The 27,131-nt window shown below is 39.9% G+C and overlaps 1 long non-coding RNA gene across 1 annotated transcript in view; it reads right to left on the reverse strand.

The window, feature by feature from the left end:
• Nucleotides 1-3,582: 3,582 nt before the first annotated feature.
• Nucleotides 3,583-27,131, reverse strand: part of LOC142031478 (uncharacterized) — a 29,974-nt gene continuing 6,425 nt past the window's right edge. Inside the window, exon 3 of the long non-coding RNA XR_012650538.1 lies at nt 3,583-4,620. This is a non-coding gene — a long non-coding RNA (uncharacterized LOC142031478). The remainder of the gene's footprint in view (nt 4,621-27,131) is intronic.

A 27,131-nucleotide genomic window follows, 5' to 3' on the forward strand; every position in this document is an offset into this window, starting at 1 on the left:
CAGGCACAAGCAAAAAAAAAAACCCAAAAAAACAAACTTAAATAAAACACCACAAAGTTGGAATATCCTTGGCACCAGTCTCATTTCCTAGCAGTCTTTTGACGACTCTTAGAAGCCGCTCCTGCTGGCAAAGGGATGGTGTTAACTCGAGACTGAATTCAGATATGGAGAATTCAGAGATGGAGAAGAGGAAGCATCTTTGAAGAGCCCCTTTATATTCTTCCAACGGGAGGCCTTAGCTGTGCTTTCCCCTTGACTGAACAGGTTGGCCTCTGCGGGAGCAGTAAAGGAGCACGTGCAGGTTTGTTTGAGAACGATTTCCCCCTGGACATGGCAGGGAACCCTCCCGAGGCTGCTTTTCTTTAGTCACATTATTTTATTTTCCCCTTAGGAAGTCCAATGAACTACAATATAATAACCTGCAAACATACACCACAGTCGTGTTTCCCCCATTTCTGTTACACAGCAGGGCCTGTTTTCTGCTGGTTCACCAGGATTTTATGGAGAACCCTGGTGACTCTTTAATATGCCCTGTTTGTTATCGCTGTCCCTGAGCCACAGACTATAAATAGTAGCAGGTGGTACCTGCAGTATGTATAGCACACTGTTACACAAAGCATTTGCAAATACTCATCCAGTCTGGTTTTGGCATCCAAGCGAAGGCTTAAGTATGGAATTTTTAAAGTGATAAGAGGTAGTTAGTCTTTCACCACTTTTTAGTGCAAACATCTCTGTATCTAATATGTTGCTCCTAATTTCCTCACCAACTATTCAAGACCAACCCTACAACCTCACCCAGCAATAAATGAGTGTTCAGGGTTAACGGTCTTAACCAGCACTATGCCCGTCAGTACTTCCATCCCTTCCATAACCACCATTTGCACGGGCATTTCTTTGTTTTATTTTCTTTTCCACTATTCCCTCTAAATGCCCCTGCCGTGCTTTGCATATTTTGGTTGCTACCGTAATGAAAACAGGAGGAAAAAAGTCCCAGACAGGCAGCTGTAGGGAACGAAGAAGTCCTCCGTTTCTACACAGAGCAGATGCAACGTGTGTATCAGAAGGGCTGCCTTGAGCGAAGCAGCTTACACCATATCAGCCCCGTTCTGCAGGACCATGCCAGAGGGTGGCGAGGAAGAAATGATTTATATTTGTGCATCAGACATCCTAATTCCCTCATGCACAGTTTCAATAGAAAGAGACACCAAGAGCTTTAGAAATGTGTGGCTAATTATACATCTCATCAAATGCTCAACACTTATACTCACGATGAGCACAAAGCACTTGTCTACTCCGCCACCTATCCCCTTCCCGGGTTGTCCTTTTTAATGGTCTCTTATGTAAAGAGAGTTGGCCGCTTAAATATTTGAAGTCTGCCAGTTTAAAAGATTTAAAGTATTTTAAAAATGCAGAATAGATTTTTTTTGTGCCCTTATCATTCAAGAAAACCTTCACTGATACTTTTTTTTAATTAAAAAAATCCCTTTGGGCTATGAATGCCAAGTTTTAGCCCAGAGGGAATTTTTATTGCAGATATAAACCCCTGGAAATCAGAGTATGTATACATATACTACAGAGCCTGATAAACCCTTGACTGTGACACTGCTACTGAGGGCTGCTATAATATCTGATGACAAAACTGACAGATTACTTCTGATGAGAATGTGGAACCCTTTTTGTTTTTAACTTGACCCTGAAGACATGTCATAACATTTGTAATATCTGCAATAAAGTGTCAACTATACTGCTGTAAGACTGCTGGAGCTTGGAGTTAAGCATTCAGTTTAGTGCTCCTACAGCTTTCAATTTAAAATAAAAAAGACTCTTAATTTCCTTTTGGACAGTCCAAACCTAGTATAACTACACTAATTTGTCTTGGCAAATATGAAGCAGTAGTGGGGAACATGACTACTGGAAAAGAAATCCAGAGCAATAGACAAAACAGAATAAAATAAGCCTATCAATCGTCTCTACATAAATTCGAGATTTACAGTTCAGTAGAAATAATCTTAAGAAGGGATTGCAATAAAGCGAGTGTCAACGACCACCTCAGCAGCAGGGCTAACTTGATTTCAGTTGGCGGCGAGCTAAAATTTTGCTCTAACCTCCAAGCTACGCGAGGTTCATGAAGTATTTTAAGCCTGTTTCAAGAGGGATAAAAATGTCAATAAAGTCTCCCATTCCCTGTAGTCAGACGCGCTGCTTTGGAGCCCGGTCATTCAATTAGGGAAACGGATCCTCCTGGGCTGGTCTCACCAACCCCGTTATCTCCCACGCATCGTTTATGTCCTGCTGTTGAACCACATTAGTCATGATGACCATAAAAAGCCTAATCTTGCCACTGATAACAACACGGGCTCTTTGACTTGGAGATGGGATTTCTAAAGATGCTCCCTGCAGACTGGAACAGAGAAGCCCCACTTCTCTGATAAACTTGTCCTAAAATTAATAGCTTGATATAAAAGTAAGCACCAGGCACAAGTCCGTGAAAGACAATATTTTGCTGCCACTAACAAGGGTTGATTTCTTTGTCTAAGTGTACAATATAGTAAAACTAAGCTTTATTTCCCAAGAGATGAAATACTTCATTTATTTGTGCAACTTCCTCAGACTTTATATTCTTGTGTGTTTCAGGACTTCAGTAGTTGCCTTCTTGTAATATTTCAGCTTTTAAGCTGTTTTCTTGCCTCACTGAACTCACATAAGATACATCTGAAAGCTTTAGTACAAATTTACTTCGAATAAAGTCTTCAATTCATTTTCATGGCACCAAAAAGACAGCTTTAATAACTGCAATGACAAATAAACTGGAAATCATTCCAGGCCTTTTCACTTAACTGACAAGTAGAACGCTCTCATAATGAGCCGCAGGTTTTACGTTTTCTCTTTGACCATAATAGCTTCATTTAAGAGCGTCAGACCCTGACACTTCATCATTTATCTACATTATTTCTCATCTTCTTTCAAATAAATTATGGAATACTAGACTGAGCACATAAAAACAAAGTGACTTGTTATCTGTAAACAGCAAGATAAATTGTCCAGAAGTTCCTCATTTAGTTCCTTTTAAATTTAAGGGCAAGTTATTGGTTGTACCTTTTTTTTTCTATCCCAATTTTTTGCATTTTTTTACAGCCATCTTATTCTGTTGCCAGTGGCCTTTGTGCAGCCATCCAAAGCCTGATGATAGTGCAGAAGGCATAAAATAATTCCATTATCCCAAGGTTGGACAGGGTAGTACAGAAAAGAAAAAATATTGGAAAAAATCAAATAAACAACTTACATGGATATTTCTCGCCGTCTGTAAAATTCCTCGTCCATAATACATCTTGTCATACTAGCAAATGTGACACATCCAAAGTAATGAACAGTGGGTCTGTAACTGTCCTCGCCTTTAGAAAGATAGCTCTGATATTTACCATCACCAAAGCCCCTTTTCCCTGGTGAAACACATTAATTCTTGTCTTAGAGCGGTGTTGAACACTTGGAGCTCACATTTATTTTATTTTAAAATCATATTGTCTGAAACACAATTAGCAACACTGCATTTACATTTTAATTATTAGTGACAGATGAAATTAAGAGAGGTTCAGTTTAATAATACCACGCATTTCCACCACACCTTCCACTGTGAAAAATCACTGAGCGTGTCTACCCAACATCCCGGGGTGCGGAGACCCCCTGGACCCCGAGCCACGTCCTGAACCAAAATCTGTAAAGCCACCCCGGTGGCAAACAGCCGTCAGAACATTTAACCTGGCCGTGAGAGGGATTCTTTGGGAGACCAGTTAGATTATTCTTGTTTTAGAGATGGGGAAACAGAGACCCAGTGGGTCTGTAGTAGGATTTCCATGGCTAAATCCAATACTCTCAGTTTCCACTACAGATTTTAAGCCCTACATCTCAGGACAAAGTAAAAACCAGAAAAGCAAAAAGTAGGTGGGAAGCCTTTTCAGAATTGCCCTACTTTTTACTTTGAAGGATTTCCTTAAAAAGTACAACAAAACTACAATGTCAATGGATTCCCTGTGTATTCCTCATCCCAAGAGAGACTTTCTCTCACCAGTACCCTTGAGAAAACAAGGAGCTGAGAAAAGCCTGAAAAACTCAAACCACTGGGAAGGATACCTCACCCAAGTGAGCCAGCTTGGCTTGAACTTTGTCTTTTGGTAGCAATTTTAGATGGAATCTTCATCGCCCAGTGCGCTGCACTATCCGCCAGGTCGAGACACGGCAACATTTCCTGGTGGAGAGCAAACGGCCCCAAGCTTTGTGTGATGCTCAGGTTTGGTAGCAAACTGGACAGTGGAATCGCAAGTTTTATTAACAGGCTGGTGAACAATTCATGCGTGAGTCGCTTCGAGTCCGCTCTCACCTTGGACCCCTGCAAGTCCACGAATCCTCATGCTCAACCCCACAGTCACAACCAGCTTTGCAGAAGAAAAGGGTATGGTTGGAGAAGGACTTCTCAAAGGATTCCTCAGCACATTTAAGGCCAGACCTTGACCTGTTTGATTTTCCAGGTAATTTTTCTTTCAAGCTCTTCCCTCCCTTCTCTTCTCCAAGCTGCTGGTGCTGGCACTGTGGGCACACAGCCATCTTGCAATTCAATCATGTTATCTGTGTAGTGCAGGCAACAATCAAATAAAGACAAAAATAAGAGTTTAAGCTGAGGTTCCCATCAGTTGCAATTCCATATACATAACATTTTAATTATATCTCATCTCCAGTGTAATAGTTAGAGATGCCATTTGATACAGCTTTTTTTTTTTTATTTGAAAAATTAAATCTAACTAAATTAGCAAAAATAAAGTAGTAAAAGTTAATTGGGAATTATCTACTCCAAAATAACTCTTACTGGTAAATGCTTTGTGTGGTTATAAAAGGCTGATAAATATAATTGTATTTATGTAATGAGTATCATGTTTAATTTACTGTACTTGGTTGTTATACACCATTTTATGCAGGCCTCATAAGTGAGCTTCATATTATTGCTTGTATCGCTTTTAAAAAAAAATCACAATCAGATGCAGCACACAGGAAATGTCCAACAGATTTTGAACAAGGTAGCGATTAGCAATTTGTCCAGAGAAATATTCAGGATGATCTGCATCTGTGTGACCTAAAAATACGAGTGTTTAGCAACACTCCGTACGCTGACGGTTCATGCCTAAGTGGCTTGACACAACGCGCGCCGCGGTCTGGCATATGTAGCCTATGGTTTAAGAACTGTGATGTTAATCTCCGAGCTCGCCGTCAGATGGGCAATTACAGCCGAGTGCATGACAATGGAGTAATGCTTGCTCCTGGCAGGGCTGCGCTCGGGAAAAGGGTGAAATTTCATTTTTTGCACTTAGTCTTCCGTTAATACAATTTTGGTCAGATGTTTTCACATTCCAGAAAGCACAAGTCAACCCAGCCGCTGACTTCGTGGGTTTCTCAGTTTGCTCTGGTTTCAGAAGGGACTTGAGACTCTGCCACTTTTCTGTTACTGTTATTAAAAATTATGCACAAAAAAAGCCTTGGCATAACTCCCCCGGTAAAGATCTTTAAAAGCGAGTGGCACTAAGTCTGACACTGGAGATCTGTACATAATCCATACATGTGCATACCATTTACAATGCAGAAAACATCCAAAAGGAAGGTAAGAATTCTCTTTTCTAAAGTTTTTCTTTTCCAGGGTTATTTTGAAGTGCGTGTCATCAGATACAATACAAACCAGCTGCATGACCCCAAGCAATCAGGGGGAAAATAGCACTCTAAACTGAGAAAAAATACACATAGGCCTGTGGTTTGTCTGAAGAGAAATTTCACATGCAAGTAACAGGACACATTCTACCTTAAATATCTATGTTCAGCTCCCTCTGAAGTTCGTGGTAGGAACGTCTTGGCTCTACAGCTTTGTTCAAAGTCTTATCTTTAAGTCACTGTTGGGGGACTGAATCAGATACATGTATTTATCTGCCCAGTCCCAGAGTTTGCCAAATAAATTCAAATTTCAATATATATAAATGTTTATCAAATCTAAGTCATGATGACTCCTTCTGCTTTGAGGAATAACTATGTTCATTGGTCCTATAAATTTAATACATTTACATCATTTTGGTGTTGGCCTTAATTTTGAAAATTACCTTCTGTTTAACCCACTAAGTACTGGAAACCCTCTGCATATACAGGATATTGGTTTCTATCTCACAGAAGTGTTTAAAGGGATAGGCAGCTTTCTTAATCTAAGCCACCATTCATGAGACAAGTGAAGAGTCTGGCTTAAATTTGGGGCTTTCTGTTTGCATGTTCTTGAAGGAGCAACTGTCATTTTCAACTCATCCATCTTGTAGATAGAACAAGGCTTTTCACCCCAGGACAAAAAAAAAAAAAGTAAAACCAGATCTGCAGCAAAAACCTATGTGTTGCCATCCAAACCCTTCTAGGCTGACAAAGACCAGTATAGAAATACAGAGCCTGTAGTAGATTTATCAGTGCTCCTCATCATGATGGTGGGAAAACCACAAAGTTAATTCTTTCTTACCTTAGCGAGACTTAAAAAAACAAGGTTATACAAAATGCTAGTATTGCTGAAAAAATACATCTGAAGTCCAGGCCCTGAACACTGTTGAGAAAATCAGCCTGAATCTCAATAGTCTTAGGACCATCCTTAATGTAGACAAATAAAGATGCCAATATGTGCTGATTTTTATCACAATTTTAAGATGATTCCATGATTTTCCTCATTTCTAGCTAAAGCTCTTTGAATGTAGGGTGCCAGCAATATGATGAGCCATGAAAACCCCTAGTTCCCATTATTGGTGTGCGACATATGTAGTAGATTAAATTTCTTCATTCTGCTAGCCCCTATGCACACAGTTAAGGACCTGTTCACATCTTATCCTGCCCTCCAGCCATCACGTACCACAGGACACCACATCTCGCACTCTCCTCCTGGTCATCATTTACACTGCAGAAACTCACTATGTCCTCTATCTGGACAAATTTTTGCCAGCATCCTTGCTCCCATTCAAAAAACCTCTCAAAAATTCATATTATAAAAATAATTAATACTGGCCTTTCAGATTTCCTTTTAAACCACTGCAGTTCACAAGACAGCTAGAAATCTGAGATTCTCATATAATTCCAGCACTGGGGACTGAAGACCAGCTCCCAAAATGAATACTGAAAATTCCAAAGACCATGTGGATTTTGAAGCTCTGGCAATGCTGCATTGCTTTTAGGCGAAGAGTCCAACCAAAAAACCCTTCTTCAGAGCAAACTGATTGGCAGCAAATTGGCAGCAATGACTTGTTGACTTTGGAATACCAGAAAATCACCATATACTTTTAATTAAAGAAAGGGCATGTTTCTCTTCAACTCCCCCATACCTATTCCGGGTTGGCCTGGTTTCTGTTATTTCTGTTGTGGATACATAGCTGCAAGATTTATTGTATCAGATTAAAAGTAAAGGCTATTAATGTTGGATTCCATAGGGATTTTTTGTTAAGGCTTCTTAGTTTTCTTTTATTTATAAATTATCATCCTGAGGCTTGTAAAAAGGGCCTTCCTCCCCCCTCTTATTCTAGTGACACTCTAATTTACATTGCTGGTATTTCTATAGGAGAAGTCAATTAAGAATCACAATTTGTTTCATTATAACAGGAGCCAAATGGGGGCTGTGCCTCTATATGCAAACTATTAACAGATTTTACACTATTAGAGTGCCAAAAATTAATATATCCTGCATCAAAACCTACAAAAACGCCACAGTTAAGTCATTTTGCTTCTATGGACCACAAACGTGATCAGGCAGTTTGCACGACGTTCCTCTACCCACCCCAGGGTAAAGAGCAGAAGCCACAAAGGGGTGTAATTGTAGGGAGCAAACACATCTGCCTGCCTTAGCTGTTGGCCTACCATGAAATCCAAAAGCTTGCTAAATATTTTTTATTGTAGTGAGGGAAAGAGGTGCTTGATTATTGGCTATCACCCTCTTAGCTGACCCATTTAATGTTTTAAAACATTAGTCCTGTTTTGGTAAACCTTCTGAACGTGTAATTGTGAGCAAGGTGCTACGTCTCACTAAGCATCCCCATGGCTCAATTTTATTCTGCCGAGTTTCTGCTTAAAGTTTGGACAGATATTTACTGGTGACTAGAAACCTGGCGCTTGTCACTGCCAACCACGGCCCAACAGAGGGGTTATACCGAGATTTCTAACAGCACTAGCTGAAGGGTATATAAAGCATTCTTCAGCTCATCTTCCTCTGCTCTCATCTGAGCTGACCTCCTCAGATCTCTTAAGTCTTTCATACATTTTTACCCTCAACTATAAGATTCTTTTAAAAGAAAGGTACAAAGTCAAGTACTCCTGCATAAACCATATCGTAGATCATAATATACATAACTATACTAAACCCCACAAGATTGTCCTATAATCTCATTTGTAAATATGACTTTTCCTATAGCTTGGGTTCACAAAATAGTGTGCTTATGTTTGCTTGACTTTCTGCATCAGCAGACTTGAGAAATTTCATGGCATAAAATTACTATTTGATACAAACAGAGAAGATAATAATTAACCAAGAGCCAAAATTCGATGGACAGAAAGCACTTAGGAAAACAGAGAGGACAGGTCTTGCCCCAGACAGTATGCCCTCTCTTCCAGTTCAGTGCACCAGCACAAGCTCATAACACCACCCAGCTTCCAGGGTACCAGCGAAGGCCAATGAACACAGCATAATCATCAAGTGTATCATAATTACAGAAACATCTGTTCCAAATGTTTTTGATGCATTGTGCATCACCATTTTTCACAATAGCCCGCAAAAGTTTGCATTTCTTATCTACAGCAGATTGATGATTATTATTCTTACTATTTCAAGTAAAATTAATTCTCATTAAAGGTACTAGATGACAGCCATAAAGACCGAGAGCCTTCATTTATTACCAGACAAATAATATTACAATGGCATCAGCAGTGCAGGTTTTTCTCAGCGTTGCACCAACACACATACTCACAATATTATGGAAGCCCCCGGTGTGGGAAATTTTAATGCACGTGGTTGGACCACCCAGAGGAGCCCCGAAATGGGCACACCAATACACAGCTTCACTCAAGATAGCTGAAGTACTGCTCTGGGCTCGGTCATATTGTAACTAATGTGGAAGACACAGAATGAACATACTGGTTACCCGAGTTCTAAAGTAAAGCCAGTGGTTTAAGAGAAAATGATATCCTTATAAGGTCTTCAGAATCATTTGGAAACACAGCGTTTGCAATAAAATACACCAAATCTATTCTCACACGAAAAAATACTGATCTTTTTCTTTTCGATACAGTCATAGGTGCCTTAGACATTGGAATAAGGCAGTGAAAACTAAACCAATTAAGTCATGATGAGCTTGAGAAGGTATGCATGCATTAGTTTCTTTCTCCCTTTTAAAGCTGTCACATTTCTCCTGCTTCTTGTGTTTTTAAACTGTAAAGGATCCCTGTGTTTCGCCGAGACAAAGGATGGGCTCTAAAACTCTGTCTTCTGAAGTGATGAGTTAAAGAACACTGCAGGAGTACTTGCCAAATCATACCACCATTATTAATTCAGGCATGATGAAAGTGTTCATTTTAGCTATAATCATGTAATTCATCAAAATACTACTAGAGCATATCATTCTGAACTATTACACTGATATAGCACCTTATTGCACCTTCACCGAAAGCAGGAAATGTATTTTTTGATGCTTATCTACTGAAAAGCAATTCAGTTTGGGATTTTGGAAGCACTATCTTATGTTACAATAAAAAGGAAATTTCAAACATATTTTCTTGTACTTGTATGATGTTGTTATTATGTACTTGGGTGATTATCTCCAACGATGAAGTTTAAAAATGGTAGAGCACTGAAACAGTGTATTTATCCAGTGCTGACAGAAGGAAAGATGGGGTTATGAATATACAATATTATATGAAGTTTAAATGTAGATTTTGGTCTGAGAGCCCACTTTTAAAATAGCTTTAGAGGCCAAGATCTGTCTGCTGCAAGAACCTTTCAAAAAAAGGGTTCTTTGGAGTTCTTTCAATGACAAACAATACTTGTAAAAAAACTGAATCCCGTGATAAATCTCGGGATGTTAAAAGGAATAGCAGCATCCTGGGCTCCAAGAGAACTGAAGATCCTCATCTCATCGTCTCGCGGCGTGATTGCCCTCTCGCTCTGCCTATCTGTCTCTTGCTCGGCACACACTTTTGTGAGCAAGTTGAAATTACGGGAAAAAAAACCACAAACAGATAGAAAGAAATGTGAAATTAAATAAAGCCCTGCTAAGTACAGGCCTTGTTGATTCTTTTCACGAATTAGCCGAGGCGCCTTTGGCACGGAGCTGGCTGGTGCTGCAGCTGTGCAGACTGCTGAGTGACGCACCTAGATAATTTCCAAAGAACAAAAAGTCGTTAATTGTCCACATCAGGAAAGCTTCATTATTACAAATAGAAAAGCAAAAAGTTATCCATTCTCACTCTCAGGCAGAATCAAAGAAAACAAGATTAATGCATGCTAAATGCATAAAGGGCTACATTTAGAAGAGCTGGCAATGAGCTCCAGTACCCCTTTTTCTCTCTCCCCTTTTCCCTCCCCTTCAGCCCCGGAGTGGGCATCCTCCGACGTGAATAAAAAGCAGAATTTGGGAACTGGAGGTGGGTAACTCAGCATGCAACAGATACAAATGCACCTGCATGCGAAGAAGCCCGACGGATCCCTTTTTCCCTACACAAATTGGGTGTCAGCCTCTCCCAGTTGGGCTAAGAAGGTCAATCAGGATTTATAAAAGCATCTTTTCATCTGGAGCAAAATACTCATAGCAAAGGAATAAAATGTAAATTCCCGACTAACAGGAAGGCCGTAAGCTGAAGGCATATACTTCCACAACATGACAACAAGGTGAAGGACCAGGGCTTGGATGACAGCGGAGGAGGAGAAAGAAATCTTTTCTGAATTGCCCCTGTCTATTCCACTAATACAATAAAGCTACAGTGCTCCATCCTCCTTCATCCACACCACTCCACGTTGGCACAACAGATCCATCAAACGAGACTCAATGCTTTTAGTTGAAAGTGAAAACAGAAAACACAGAGAAAGAGGCTGTTACTGTAAAGACTGAGGAATATAACCAAGTTATACACAGGGAGAATTCAGCAATATATTAGAAATTTACCTTTTAGAGGCAGCTGGCAAACCGAGAAACGGTTGGAAATGCTGTCCTAGTGGAAATCTCAATGTTTAAGAGAAACTCAAAGCAGCCCAGAAATGGACTGAATGAAGTGTATAGGAATGGAAATTTAAAAACTTAACCCACAAAATGGAGTGAATTAAAAGGCTCTAAAAAGGTAAGCAGCATAAGAAGAAATGCAGCATAAAAAAAAGTTATCATTATTTTATGCTCCATTATTTGATGGTTATGGCACCATAGAATTGCTATTCCATGGTTCTGAAGCAAAAATAAAGAAAATGAATATCACAACTGGACATTTGAGGGAAAGTATATATTTGTTATAAATAGAGCCCCCGCTTTGGGGACTTTGAAGGTTTACAAATTTTTCTGGATATTACATGATGCCCTAAAGCTATAGCAGGTTTTTATTCTTGATACATCAAAACCCAAACCCTTTTCCTTCAGGAAAAAAATGAGGTCTCAAGTCAGTTGTAGGGAGCAGAGATTTGTACAAACTCTCCAAAGACGATGATGCTATATAAATTAGGCCACTAAGTCAGGACAAACTAATTAGCTCCTTCTGATAACATATATCTACCTGCCACTAAGTCAAAATCACCAACAGAGAGTGAAATCACAGCTCTGCAGACCGCAGGTGCAACACCTGAGCTATCACTGTGCTCCCAAATTCTGGAAATCAGAACCACACTTACACATCGAACTCCTATTCTCCTCCTGCTTGGGGGTGGGTTGGTTGGGGTTTTTTCTTTTTCAGTATTTAAGTTTGCTTCCACAGTGAAGGGACTAGTAGTTTAACTTCAATGCAAGCGGAGTATGGGCATGCAGCATATAGGTCTCCTCCACAGAACTCTGACAAGAATTTGATTTATTAAGAATGTTTACGAAGTAGCCCAGTTTTACATGTGTATATATTAAAGCTGAACAAACAGTAAATTATTGTTGGAAGCAATGTTTTATGTTCAATATTAAAGTAAGCTAATAACATTTACTATTCTATTCAGTAATTATTTGAGAGTAATTAGAAGCTAATAGCTACCAGTTTATAGCTATTAAGCCTCTTTAGCACTACAACTTGGCTTTTATATGATCCTTTTGTTTATTTTCTCTATAATAGTCTCTGCAGCCTGCCTTCATGCAAACACAAACCCCTTCTTCTCCACTTCTTAAAGTGCCCCAAAACCAGGCAAATTAGTAAACCAACCACAAAATAAAATTGTTTCCCCTTCAAGGAAGCTCTTTCTATTCTCCAGCTGCAAAAGTGATTAAATTTAAGCATGTGAGTAATTATATTAACAGATTTACTGGGACGATCAGGAGTGTAAGGTGCATCCACACATGCCTGGCTCCTTTAGCACAGAAAGCACTTTTCTTCAAGAAGAAATTATGAGAAACAGCAGACTATGTATTTTACGCATCAGGGAATGAGAGAAGACTAGAGTTTCTTTTGTCCCATTTTCCAGCAAGAAATGGATGCTGTTCCATTGCTGGAGCTATCCCACACCAGGAGGATGAAGCAATTTCACAGCATGTGGGTACAATATGACTTTTTCACATGATTCCCTTTGTTTCTAAATGCTGCACTGGATCCAAGATTTTCCATATCTTAAGTAGTTATTGTTGTTGTCCATCTATAGGTGTGTTGGCACTGCTGGTGTAACACATCCGAGCTAGGTACAGATTAACTTTGCAGCCCACGCTGATATGCAGCCTGCCGCAACTACACACATATATCCGTTTGGTACCCAGTTTGCCAGCAAAAGTTTACTTTCATAATAAATAAACCTCACGTGTCAAGCATACAAGTTCCTATGGAGCAAGATACAAAGGCATGCTTAAGTTTAAATACATCATCAAGTGGACCAGGCTCATAAGCCGAAGTGTCAGACAGTGTACATCTCCTGCAAGCTGATGCAAGCCCTAAAATGTGAATATTTGGTGCCTGCTACCTTGCAGACATTTTTAGGTAAGAATGTTTCATTCCATTCAAGGATGCTGAAAAATTTCCTGACAAAAGCATAGAGTAGCAAAAGCTGAAACAACTACATTTTCCAAAAGCAAACTTTGATATGCCAATATTCATCTACTACCATCTGTTTTATGGAACTAAGCCTGTCGATGGGATGCAGCAAAGCCCTGCTGTGCTCTCCAAGTTTCTCCACACCCATGTCTCGAGGAAGAGCTGTAGGAAACAGTCTTCCTCATCCTCAAAGCCATCAACGAGGGTAACAGGGATAACCATGGCATTTAACTACTCCTGAACTTTTTCACTGGACTAGGTTTTGCTATAATATAAGCTCACTTGGTTTTTTTTAAAAATCGTCATCTAGGCTCACAAGTAATATTTCTGAAAGAAGAGAATCTTAGATATAACAAAATAATGATGAAAATCTCATTTGCTTAATAAAATTCCTTTGATTTTAAATCAAAACTGATCTCCATCCATTTGAACTTTAACTACCTAATTTTGTCTCGCATTTCAGATAACACATAGTAAATGTAATTTGTCATCATAAATGTATTATTATTTAATCATATGAAAGTTTTGGTTTATCTTGAAAAAATATTTATAGTAATTTTAATACACAGGATCCATTCTTGACAGAAATGATGAAACAGATTTATCACCCTTGACAAATTATATTGCAAAATGTCCTCTCCTGACTGCTTACAACAGAAATATTAACAACACACACAACTGGAACACCACCTGTGATTCTCATTTCTTTAGGCTAATGTCATGGCACCCTCGAATCCCTTCCACGAAGACTATACAGTACTCGGTATGTGAGTTACTTGTAAGAGTAATTCTATGAATGACTGAAACCTGTAGCCCTTTAAATCAAACTAAGTAGTGTTTTATTAAAGTGCCCAGCAAATCAATCTAAATCCAAGGATAATAAAGCCCTAATCAGGTGGTAGAAAAAATAATAGGTTGTCATGCATGAGGAAAAATAGGCAATCATGGAATGTTTTCTTTAATTAGGTTGTGTAAAGTGGAAGGACTGAGTACGAACTGGCAAGACATTCATCATGAGCAAGGTGGGAAATTATTTAGATTACTGAGGAAGGAAAATTGAGTGTGAAATACTAAGATTTGACTGGACAGAAAATTAAAACTGTTTTGCTATTCGTGTCACTTACTTTTGGCAACTTATTGGCAGGTATGGCTTTTCCAAGTAGTGTGAATCCAGATATTTCTGTAGTTTAAAGAACCTATACAACTCGCTCTAACTTTTAATGGCATTAGCATATGCAGATTCTGCCTGTGCCTCCCAGAGGGACAGAGTGGAAATTCATGTCCACAGAGTTTTAGCTAGAAAAATCGTGTAGATTCAATTGCTACTTTAAAATAAAGTGATTACCTCTACTATCCCAGGTCATTAGTACATTGCCATGTATTGAAGCTGCTTTACAAATGACGAACACCACAAGACAGATTATTTAGACAGTCAATGAATTTTCCAAAGTTAAGGTAACTATCTTAGTACATTCAATAACAATGATGATAATAATTATGATTATTGTTATCATTTATTATTATTAAATTATTTCTGAGCCATCCAATGCTGAATTCAGCTCTGTTATGTATAAAAATATTGACAGTACTAAGATGAGCCTATAAATGTTGTCAAAAATAAATAAAAAACATCCTAGAGCCTTTTAGAGACATTCTAATTAAGGAAATTATAATGCACTTCAATTTGGTGAGCATTTTTAATACCTATCCTAAAGTCTTAGGCAGCACAGCATACACAGAGGACTCCTGAGTTCTTCCCAGCTGTGATAACATTTCAGTATCAGACTGAGAGACGGTCTCTCTGTCTTCTTTCTCATTTCATTGAGATGTTTAAATGGTACGTCAGTGATTATTTTGGAATTCCATAATTATAAATGTTATCAAAGCAGGGTTTTTTCATTATTGACTAATGAGAAAGAGAGATCTGGACTCTTAGCAGTCCCTTCTCTCACCATTATGCTTGATGGTGGCTTCCATACCATAAATGCAGAGAAAGTTCCTAAACATCTTTAATGCCAATCTTAACAACGAAAGCTGCTTCCTCATAAAACCAATATAGTAGCAGAAAGGATTTTAAACTTAAGCTGACTTTATAACCATCTTCTCCTAGGCAGAGTTTCAGTTTCATGAAAATTACATCAATATCTAAGAGCTTAAAAATTTTTTCTCAACTGAAATCTCATTATTTTGTTGTAAAAACTGCAGCTGAGGGGTATCCAGGAATAAATTATGCTCTACATATTTCCTTGGAGCAATGGATGCTGGAAGCCCTGAGGTCTTCAATAAGAGGCAAGTGAGATGTTTGCCCACTTTTGAGCCAGTAACTCCAGAAAAACAGACACAGTAGCAGGCAGGAAATCAGGGACTATAAAATCATGATGAAAATCATGATGACTATGGAATCATAGCCATCAAACCCCAACCATTCCTACGTGGATGCTGATGAAATGGCGAACTCCATTTCAGAACATGTTTCAGCAGAAACCTTTTAACCAGGTCTACTCTGGTAGATACTCTGTGCAGGAGAGGATATGACACAGTTATTGCCAGATTGGTCCACAAAGTTTCTTTGGAGAAAGTCTTCAGAAAAATAACTAAGTTTGAGTTTAAAAGCTGGTATTGGCCCACTCCAAATCAATGTCCTCTGGTTTTTAACGGGAGTACTACTCACACCTTTGAAAAATGGAGCTCTTTTCCCTTCCATGTTTTTTTAAGAGTAAATAGAAATGCTTCAGAGATGGATTTTCACATCAAAAATGTTTCACGTTAATTTTCTCCTTATTAAATAGCCTGAGCCTCCGAAATGGCATTCGAGGTTTTCTTCTGAGGCTGCTTGGCTGAGCAAGGCTGTGAGGGGCCGCCTGATTTAGCGGTTCAGAGCGCCAAGCAGAAGAGTTGCCACCTCCAGCCCAGCAGTCCCAAAGAACAAACCTACAAATCACTTGTCACCAACTTTGATCTACCTTGTTTCAGGTGGTTTCCCCTCTGTCTATTATTTCTGCTAAGAGACCCGTGAAAATTAAATACAGACCCCATCAATGCTTGAGTGACCTAGCGCTCCATCATACCAGCAGTGTAATAGCAATAAATCATTTCAACTTTAATCTATTGTTATTGATGAATGTACAATTATTTGTCATCTAATATGCTGAAAATGATGACCAAAGAAATAGATCAACTTTTTTTCTTCTTCCAAGTACGGCATTGATGGATTGTATCCCTAAGCTGTTATTACACTTATAATGTACTCTTCTGCTATGACAGCACAGCTAGTTTTTTAATCATTCCATAGTAATCAACTTAAGACAACATAGCAAGACTCATAACTCATGTTCTTTTCATTTTTGGCAGTGATGGGAAATGAAAATGGTTTTATTCTTTTGAAATAATTCTTACCTGACTAGGCTGAAGATTGCTTTAAAATTGTAAATAAATGGTTGTTTATTGAGCTGGAACTGAAAAGTGACACATTCAAATGCCCGTTTCTGAAGAAAAAATAATAATTTAGGCCTGAGTAGAGTTAGAGTTGGTTAAAAAAATACTTTTTTTTTTCTTTTAACTGGTTCAGTGCTAACTAAAATCTGTACTTGCTGGTTAAGTTATACAAGCAAGGCTCCTATTGCCATATTTAAGAGCAGAGTAAGTCTCTAAAGACAGACTGGCTTAGTAAATTAATCTCAGGGTATGTTTTCAAAAACTCCTTTTGAAAATCTCTGGGCTTAGGAGCCACTTTCCACTTTCAGTAGCAACTCAGAAGTAAGACGTTCTAGAAATTGTGATCAACTTAAGTTTGGTAGATTAACTGGAACTTGTAAAAATCTCTCGGAAGAGGAAAACGCAAGTCATTTCTCAAGGCATTGTAAGGATCGGAAGACCAGACGCTGCTTTTAGGAGTAACCATGCTTCTGAAATATGTATGCAATATAAGAAGAGAAAATACTTCAGGAAACTATTTCTTGTTCATACGTCTGGAAAAATGTGGCATTGCAACACTACCAAAAAACACACACTAATAAAAACACCTTTTATTTTAAATGCTGACTCTGATCTGATGGGGTTTATATGAAAAAAAAATTACAGGATTTGCCACATTAAATGGGATTTGGCTTTTAGTGCACATCCCCCATATTTTATTTTAAAATCCCTGTGCTAAAAAGACCATAGAGAACTCTTTGTCTTACAGCATATACAGGACTAATGAGAGGTCTTTAAGTGTTTTATTGCCCAGCAGTCTCAGACAGCCTTCACAGCACTCGACCGCCTGTGCAAAGCAGCTTTCTGTCACCTCTGTCATCTCACTTCTATCTTCATATATTTCTATCTATTTTTCTGCTCATTTTTCAACTGTTTTGCAGTGTCATAGCCCTTTGCTGGGCAAAACCTGACCTCCTGCCTTGCTTCTGCTGTGGCTCCGGGACTCGTCTCACCCCACTTGGGTGCTGGTGGACGCTGGGCTGGGAGTCCCCTGTCCCTCCTCCGGCTGGTGGTGACACCCTCTGCCCTCCCCGAGCAGCAACACGTCTGCCGGGTTTATTTTGCCTCTGAGAATTCTTAATTGCAACCCTTTCACCTTATTTCTCTCTTGTTTGTAAATAATAAACTCAGACATTTGCTCTCCTGCCTTTCATCTATCTGTCTTCCCATCACTCTGATGACTTCGGTTTCTGGGAATTTTCATTTTTAAACACTGTTACAGACCAAAGTCCAATATTAGGCTGGGAAAAAAACCCCATCATTCAAAGTGCGGTTATTGTATCTGAACTGGAGGTTTCACTGGACTGTTGTGATAGTTTAAGGCAGGTAACATGTCTAGCTTTTCTTTCAAGATACTAAGCCATTCCTCCCTGATCTCAAGTCTTGGTGAGGAGTCCACATGATTACAGCACAGAAGAGTTTAATTCTCCAAAGCAAGAATTTGACAATGAAATTTGACATTACTTTTGTTTTGAAATCCCTTTACTGTTCTGGCTTGTTCCCTGTGGCAATTTAGGAACAAATGAAACTATATCAGAATTTTCCTGACAACCATTATGACCAACTATTTCCTCATTCACCAAGTTGCTTTTTCTTCATTGCCATTAACACAACTTCAGTACATGAAACAGAATCAACAAATGGGGCTGAATGTTGAAAAAGAACACTCCGTTTATGAAGCAGCAGAATAATACACCTTCTGGAAGATGCTTTTCAAAGATTCCTAACAAAACAGAGGACTCAAAACTTAGTTTTCTGCATCAGGGACGCAACCTGGTTCAAAACCAACATCAAATCTATGAAAACCACCTGCTGCTTGCACCCTCACCTCTAACCCAACTCCAAAACTGTAAATCAGCAGCAATGACGAATGCATTCCCTGAAGCCCATGTACCTAGCAATGAGTATAATTTTTTGCTGATCCTATAACAACGGACCATTTATGGCCTCCTCTGTATCAAGGTGTCTGCCAGCCCGCTCCTGCCTACAAGCAAAGAACCATTTTTTAAGTGATCGGGGTTCATGGATCCTCCCCTCAAATGATTTAATTGATCTTGAACATCTCAGAAACATACTTTCACGCAAAATGAGCCCTTGTTTCTGGCAGACAGAAGCTTCACTCACTGCTTTGAGCTGGGTGGGAAACCATCTCTTGGCTCAGACTCAAGCAGCCCACTAGTACCTGGGCAGTTTCCCTCAAATCCAGAAAAACCCTCTTCCAGGAGAGGTAACCCTGGTGCAATGTAGGCCATATGTTCAAGAAACATTTGGGGGGGGGGGGGGAATTTAGGGGTTTTTTTATTTATTTGAGTTGACAGCAAAATTTCACGTGAGGAATTTTCAGGGAAGTTCAAGTCATTGTCAGCCTCTCCCTGGGAGGGAGCCAAGATGTAGCTACGGCTCTTCCATCCCTGAGTAACTTGTAAAGGAAACTCTGCTGGGAACAATCCTCCAAAGAAACCGGCATCTCGGCGCTGCTCTCAACATGAGTGCTCCTTTACAGCCTTTTAAAAATCTTAATCTTTCTAACTGCCAAACTCGGATACCAGAGCTGGTCAGCACGCAACCTCCCCCAAGAAAAAAAAAAAGAAAGTGAAAATGCCGCTGTAAGCAATGAGAAATGTAGATTACCAACTTTAACAAGCCTCCACAAATCACCGACGTCTTAGGTTGCAAAGGTCGGCTCCAGCATGGTTACTGATATATTCCACTTGGTGATGGCTGCACTCTTGTAAGGCTGAAATGGGCCCTATATGTCATCCAGATTGGGTTTGGACTGCTGCCGATGGAGCAACGGAGAAGCAAAGCGATCACTCTACACACACAAAAATACCGGGTATATTGTTACACAGGAAAGTCAGGAGTCGAGTGTTTGTCTTCCATCCTAAAAGAGCCATAAGTACCATAAAAATCCCCCCTAAAACCTCCTTTAAATGTCTATGGTTTAAAAAGTTGTTAAAATCAATAAAGTTTTGTTCTGATCATAGGTATATAGCTTATGATAAAACTACAATACGCAATGTAATTTTTTAAAATGTGAAAAGTGATTTAAAACAAACTGGAAATGTTCCCCTTAATGCACTGCCTCCATTAGAAAGCTGGTGCACACTGATTCGAAAGCACCCATTAATCACTCCTGAAGACGGGCGAGCTACGGATGAAGCACTAGGCTGGCAAGGTTTTTTTCTGGTTCTGCAAAAGGTCAAGACCTTTTAAAATTATTTTACGGGGAAAGTACAGCAACGCTTCACATGCACGCATCGAGAGATGCAAGCAGTAAGTCAGAGCCCTTTAGTGACTTCAGGATTGCACCGTGGCACACGGGTACCAGTTCTCCCCATAACGGAATAGGAGACGATAGGAGATAAAGTCAAACCTGTTTAACATCTGTTCAAAACTCCTTTGTATAGTCTAATTCCATGACAGTCCCATGATATAAACCGCATCTTTCTAGAATGAAGAACATTTTCTTTTCCTTAAGAACCTTTGTCCCCTGCTTGTTTTGTTTGCTTTCCTCATCCCCCACTTGTTGCAAATGCCTGTAGCAATTTTCATTGCATCACCTCTACTGATCATAGCAAAACATTCCTTCATCAATACACAGCACTGAAGCAGCAGAGAGACAGACTCAGTAACACTTTACCAACAATAATAACTAATTCTGGAAGATAAACGATTACATCTTCACCAAAAGCACAGAATATTCAACTGCAGAAATCTGCTTGTTGTTCTTAAATGTTGGGACACCATTAATCATGCCTTTTTTCATGAGAAATGACTAACAAATAATTAAAACAGAATGTTACACTTAAAACAACAATAAAAAGACCCAACAAATAATACCTAAAATGCTGCCTATTTAGCCACCAGACAGACAAAGCTGTATTTGCTTTTTCACAGAATTTATTTAGGGAATTATGAACGTTGCTAAGTTGCTCGGTGCTCCTTGCCTTTTGCCATCATTATCAGTTATCTTTAGGGGTAATCATTTTTCTTAAAATCATGACCCATTTGATATCTTAAAAACAGCAACATTAATTTTCATTTGTCACATAGTAGGGTATAAATTGACTAAATGTTAATAGCATTCTTCTTGAGTAATCAGTTCTACATGATTAACCTAAAAATTGCCAAAATATTGTTTACTATTCATTTGTATCTGAAGAAAAAGAGAGCCACGATCCATGAGTTAGAGTGGGATTAATTTAGTTTCTGATCTGTATTAAAACTTGCCACAATGATTCATAATCATTTTACTCAATATTTATCCTGACAAATCTATTTAATTCGGAGACCTCATCATAGTACAATAATGCTGCCCAAAAGCATCACTGCTTTCTCATGCTTGCAATTGGTTTCAATATATGCAATGGAGAGGTATGTATGTTTATTTAGTTAGGGGCTTGGGTTTGGGTTTGGTTTTTTTTACTATATTCTTAACTTTTTCCTCTTCTTTTTTTTCTCGATACAGGAGAATACAGTCGATGGTCTTTACCACCATCTAGTGGATCTAATTACTTACAGCAAGCCACAGTAATCTCAAAGAAGAGAGACAAAAAATATTTAACCTGTCATATATATGGAATTTATCCGTTTTATGGAAAATATGGCATTAGTTATCACATTGTGTTTATTTCTGTGTGTTGCATCCTGTAATACAACACCACCACTTCATTAAAAATAGAGAAAACAGACTCCAAGTGCTTAAAATTAAAAAAAAAAAAAAGTGACATGGAATATGGGCCATAATTGAGCTTACAGTTATTTTTATAACATTTAAAGAGCTTTGGGGTCAGAATACTACTCCAGATCTTAAAACATGAACAGCAATTAACCAGTGATTCTCACAAAAGAGCCTGAAATATAAATTATTTCCCCCTCTGAAGCACTGATGGAGTTTTTCAGAAGTTTACGGCTATATTCTCAGTTGTTGAACTAGCACAACAGCTATTACTCTACGGGTGTTTTTATCAGCCCCCAGCATGCATCCCTGGGCAGTTCTGCTGGAGCCCATCGCCAGCTCCCACGGTGCCGCTGCCAGCTCCGGGGGGAAAAAGGCAGTTTCATGGTCCTAAGTGGGGAATGTTCGGTATTTACTTCTGCACAAAGATCTTCAGCCCAGGCACCTGCAGAAAAAGAGCATTAAAATCACGCCCTGCCAAAGCAGAGAGAATTTAAAACGTGCATCGGTGATGCTCTGCCTTTCAAAATGACTGTCTCCCTTCTTCCTCCAATCAGCAAAAAATGTCCACAGCTAAAACACATCTTCAGGATTTTTATTTTCTTTTTTGATAGAGGGAAAAAAAGAAACACTGATGAATGACAAATTTCCCCCCATCATATCAAAACAGATTCCCACCCCACAGAAAGACTTTTCAAATGGACACCGCTGTCCACTACTTGGAGGTGGGAAAGAGGAGTGGGGTTTCCGTGCTGGGTTTAGTGATGAGGATCTGGCTCCTGCTTGTGCTATAGAGTCCCGATATGATTTTTGAGACAGGACTTCTAGATTATATTCCCTTATCTGCATACCGGAGAAAATATCTCCATCATTCACAAGTATCAGGGTATAAGGAGTTCACCATCACAGCGGTCATGTGCACTGTAGGAGGACAGGGGAAATGCAGATAACAAAAGCATAAAAAGCTTGACCAACTCCATTGTATTTAAAAAATAAATAATAGTTTGGCAGGTATAGAAAGCTACTTTTTTTTTCCTCCACATGTCGCAGAATGGACCTAAATTGTCTCCCGTGGCTTCCACGACACCACAAAGTACGGAGCAGTATTTTACACCCGGAGAACCGAATGGTCCCCGCACTTCTCAGACCTCTTCCCCCAGGAAAGGGCTGGGCAGCAGCACCCGCGCTCCCCTCTCACAACACCAGCCCCGGCCTTTTGTGATACCTGACAGGTCAAGAACTGCACCAAAACCCGCAAAAACAAATTAATTTAAGATTTGCTTCCAGCCTTCTTCAAGGTGGGTTTTACTGGGGAGGTTTGTTCTCCTCTAAGCCCCTTGGGTGAGACTGACACTACTGACGCTTTTCTAAAAATGCTTCTTGTTTCAAAATTTTTGCTTCTTCTGAGCAAAATGTATTGGTGCTCCAAGAAAAATTATTCTTTTAGTGTCAGAAGGTGTATCTGTACTTTCACCACCACCACGCTTCTCCAACACTGCCAGCCACTCCTACTGCTTCCCTGAAACTGATATTTGCCTTCTTAGGAGTATGTGGTTTTATAAAAAAGCTTCCAAAATAACATTGAGTGGTTCAGTTACTGATGTGGTGTTTTTCTCTCAAGCACATAAATGTATTGTCCAATTAACTAATCCATTATTTTTAATTCTGCATCATGATATTCATTTCTCAGCCCCAGCCAGGTTACAGGCTCACCGAGCCTTTGCTCACCCACCTGGAAAGAAATAATATATTAATCACCATGCCTGTGATGTGGTCAATGATCTACATCCACAACTGCTGTATATTGCTGTATACATAGCTGCACAGGTGTCATTATACAAATATATGGCTTCTTCAGCATTCCTAAACGATTTTTAGCATTGCTCCACATCAGTAAAATTTGCTTGTCTTCTCCCTCTTTGCAAACAGCACATTTTCAAGCAGTGAGCAGAAATGTCACCGTGCCCTGCAGCCACTTGTGGCTTTCCCCACCCTCCCCCAGTCTGGGAAACTCTGATCACTCAGTTTATGAAGCACTCAGATGCAGAAACGAAATTTTACGCCCTTGCCAAGACACTGGAGGTTTCGTCTCAAACTTATGTTTATCTTGCTGCTTTCTAATATTTGAAGGCAACATCACAGGTATGATGCCCACGTCCCTTTCTCCAGCACTGGACCTAACGCCAGGAGGGTCCCCCAGCACGCTTATCTGTCACCATGCTCAGCCGGGCTTGCTCCTGGCTTGCAGATGAAACGGTATTTCTTTAACCAAAATATCGCTGTAAAGGAGCTAACTGCACCCAGCAAACCCTGGTTTGATGCTGAATTACCAGCAGTCTCCTTCCCAACTATTGAGGGTTTTGTTTTAAACTCTGGCCTTTAAAAAAAAAATTAGAAAAAGGAAAAAAAAAAATTAAAAGAAAAGAAAAAAAGCCCCAAGGAGCTTCTCTCATTGATACCCAGTAGCAGGACTGTGTCCTTCCCGGAGGGACCTCAGATTTTGCACCTGATTAAATAGTAACTCAGGGTTAGAGTCATGCTCTTGGTGACTCAGTGATCTGGTTGACTGGCTGGCAATCTCCACAGGGTAGAGTGCGATTTACTTGTGTGCCCCAATTAGCAGTGCTAATTGGGGCACAAAATCTGTGTAAATTTTTTTTTTTTTTTTTTTTTAAGTTAACCACCATTCTAGGAATGGCAAGCGGGCACTGAAACAGGAGGGGGGGCTGATCTGCCCTGCTCTTCAAACGCCTGAACAGAGAGTGGAAAAAGTACTATTAAAAGTTACCTATATGAAGGCAGAAGTTTTGGGGTGTTTTCTTAACTGCTTCACATGCCTGGGTTCAAAATTCTGCATTTCATCATGCAACGGACAGAGCCGGGCGGGTGCTCGAGGGGGAATTTCTCAGGGCCTGGCAAACCCCGGATGATGCTCAGCTCTCCTGGATCTGCTCTGCAAACTTTGTGCATCTGTAATTTTGTACTGCCTACACTCAAGAAGCCTGAACCTGGTATTTTAGCTCTGGTTTCAATCAGCTATTAAAGAATGCTAAAAGTGGGGGGGGGGGGGGGGGGAAGCAACACAGGATTTTAGAATAATCTGAAAGATTTCTGATAATATCAAGTTTTATAAGTTTTTCTTAGAACAATACAGCAGAGCAAAGAAGTATTTTTTATTAAAATGTGTGGGGAATTACTTAGGCTTACATGCAATTATTTCAGCTGTATGCCAGATACCACAGGTACTAAGTAAATGCTAGTAACTCTCTTAACATCATTATTCTGGTATTTGCATACAGAAATGGCACTTCAGATGCTTAACTGCCATTAGCATGCATTAATATTTGTTTTGCATCCACAGTTGTAAGTTAACTGTTTGTGTAAATATAGGCATGAAATAATTTGTACACTTTTGCACACGTAAAAATTAGCTCTTTTAAGATCAAGCGATACTTACTGGATCATTTCTGTGGCTGATGCTCCAAACAGAATCCCAGATTTGAATATAAATATTTATCAATTCAAAGAGGATATGTAAAATAAACAGCCTAGAAAATGAGATGCTTTTTGCTTTTTTATTATGCCATTTGATAACACTGTAAAAGAATTACTGTACACTTCTCCAGCTAAAAAACTCTCAATTTCAGAAGCGCAAGCTGATTTTATTTTGATCTATTATAATAATAAAAGAACAATTATCTCTTTCCTAGAAGCTTCAAGCCTAAATCACCTCCTGTGCTTAATTCAGGGTACCGTGAAAAAACACAGTATTAAGAAAGGGCCATCTCACATTGTTCCAGTCAACCACCGAACGGTATAAAACCAACAAGATGTTTGAAACATGGACTTGTTATTTGTGACTGTTACTTGGGGGCCATAAGCGTGACCAAAACAGCACAAGGGAAAAGCACTTTATCTATGGCAACCTCAAAGAGACCCTGCACCGGCACCTCCATCCCACCCGAGACAAGCCAAGAGATGGAGGAAGGGCTGAGATGTGGTTTGGGGTTTCGGGAGCCGAGCGCTGCCCTGTGGCAGGGAGCTCTGCTGTGGGACGTGGCAGCACCACGGAGAAAGGTAAGAGGTCAGTCTGTCGGAGCTAAACAGAAAAATGTGGGTTACAGAGGAGACACTGATAAGTCAGCTAAACAAAAGCGTGCTCTCCTATTCCCCAGTACCTGGGGCTGACACAAATGCACAGTGTGCTGATGCTAAAGCCGGATAATTTTAAAAACCTCCATTAATTGACTATCCATGGGCTTTTTACTTTGGAAAAAAAAAAAAAATCTGCTTTTATGGATCTATCATAAATGACAAACAAAAAAAAGTTTGCTCCTAGCTTGCTGGGACTTTACTTGATTAGAGCATGTATGTAACCAGTTAAATCTATTCTTAACTTGCAAACTAATTAAGCTCACACATGTACTAAGGTACCGTGGAAGCAAGTGGTGAGCCAAAAAGCACACAGGCAAATAGTTTTTAACATCCCACGGTCCTGCTTGCCAGGTGGCATGTCTGTAGGGCTGCTCCATGGTACGAGGTCCTGCCTGCAGATAAACTGCAGGAAGCATTTTCTCCACTCTATAAATTATCCCTCCTATAAAAAGATTAAACCAGGTTGCATGTGCATGCCCCTGGCACTTCGGCTAAGCCAAAGTGTGCCTTTGCAATGGATTTAGAAATAAGAAAGCGATGATACATCTTCTCTCTGAGCCAAAACAACTGTCTTTATCAGGAGCTAAGCAGGACCATGGATCTGGCCCATTTTAATTACACATACAAATATAGGCAAATGCTTTTGAAGCTGCTAAACACTGGTTTTAAAACAAATACAGGCAAAATCAAAAGCAAAGATAAACAGAAGCCGTTCCATTTGTATAACTGCTTTGGTCCCAACAAATATCTATAGCTTACTCTGAATCACTTGCACCCCAAAATGGAGACTTGTGACACTGACATTAGCATCCTTCGTCACCCACACATTTAACACTCAGAATTGCATAATAAAGTTTTTATTCAGCCTGGGTGAATTATTCCCACGTCCTTGCCTGTAAAACAATTCCCTTTGTTCAGCCACACAGGCACGTTGCTGCTGGAGCCCCTGTCTCACACTTTGCAGCAGGGATAAAAGGGAACCTCAGCTCTGGAGCGTCTCTCGGGACTCACTCCCCAACCAGCCCAGGCAGCACCCTGGGGTCAGCATGCTCCAGAGACACATGCAAGTAGCAAAGCAGCCAGCCAGCAGATGTTTCTCTCCCGAGACACTAAAACCCGTCTAATTTTATCTCCCAAAATTGAAAGCAGACTTTCTGCCAGTCTTCCCATAGCTGCCTTCCCGTCCTCCTCCCCCCTTACCCATGGGGTTTCACTCTAAAGGCCGAGACCTTTAAAAATGTTCAAAACTAAACCTTAAGTCTGTAACCCGAGCTCATCTTGAAACGAGGTACAAGCCCAGATTCCCAAATGCCCTCCAGGAGTCAAGCAGCAGCTCCCACGTGTTTTCACTCTCCCCTTCAGGCTCCTCTAAAACCCCAGCATTCTTCACTGCTACTTTGATGCTTCACCACCTCCCAGCAGGTCCCTTCCCTTCTCCTTTCCCTGGAAAGGTCTGGCAAAAACATCTCTCCAACGGCTTTTGAAATGACATCTCTTCCCCTGTTTGCGTTACTCCCCTCCCTTCGTGTTTTCACCTTTCCAGAGCCATCACCTCGGCCCCTTCATTCCCCAGGGATCCGCTTTGTCC

The sequence above is a fragment of the Buteo buteo genome, chromosome 5 (genome assembly GCF_964188355.1).
Source record: "Buteo buteo chromosome 5, bButBut1.hap1.1, whole genome shotgun sequence".
NCBI classification, from domain to species: Eukaryota; Metazoa; Chordata; class Aves; order Accipitriformes; family Accipitridae; genus Buteo; species Buteo buteo.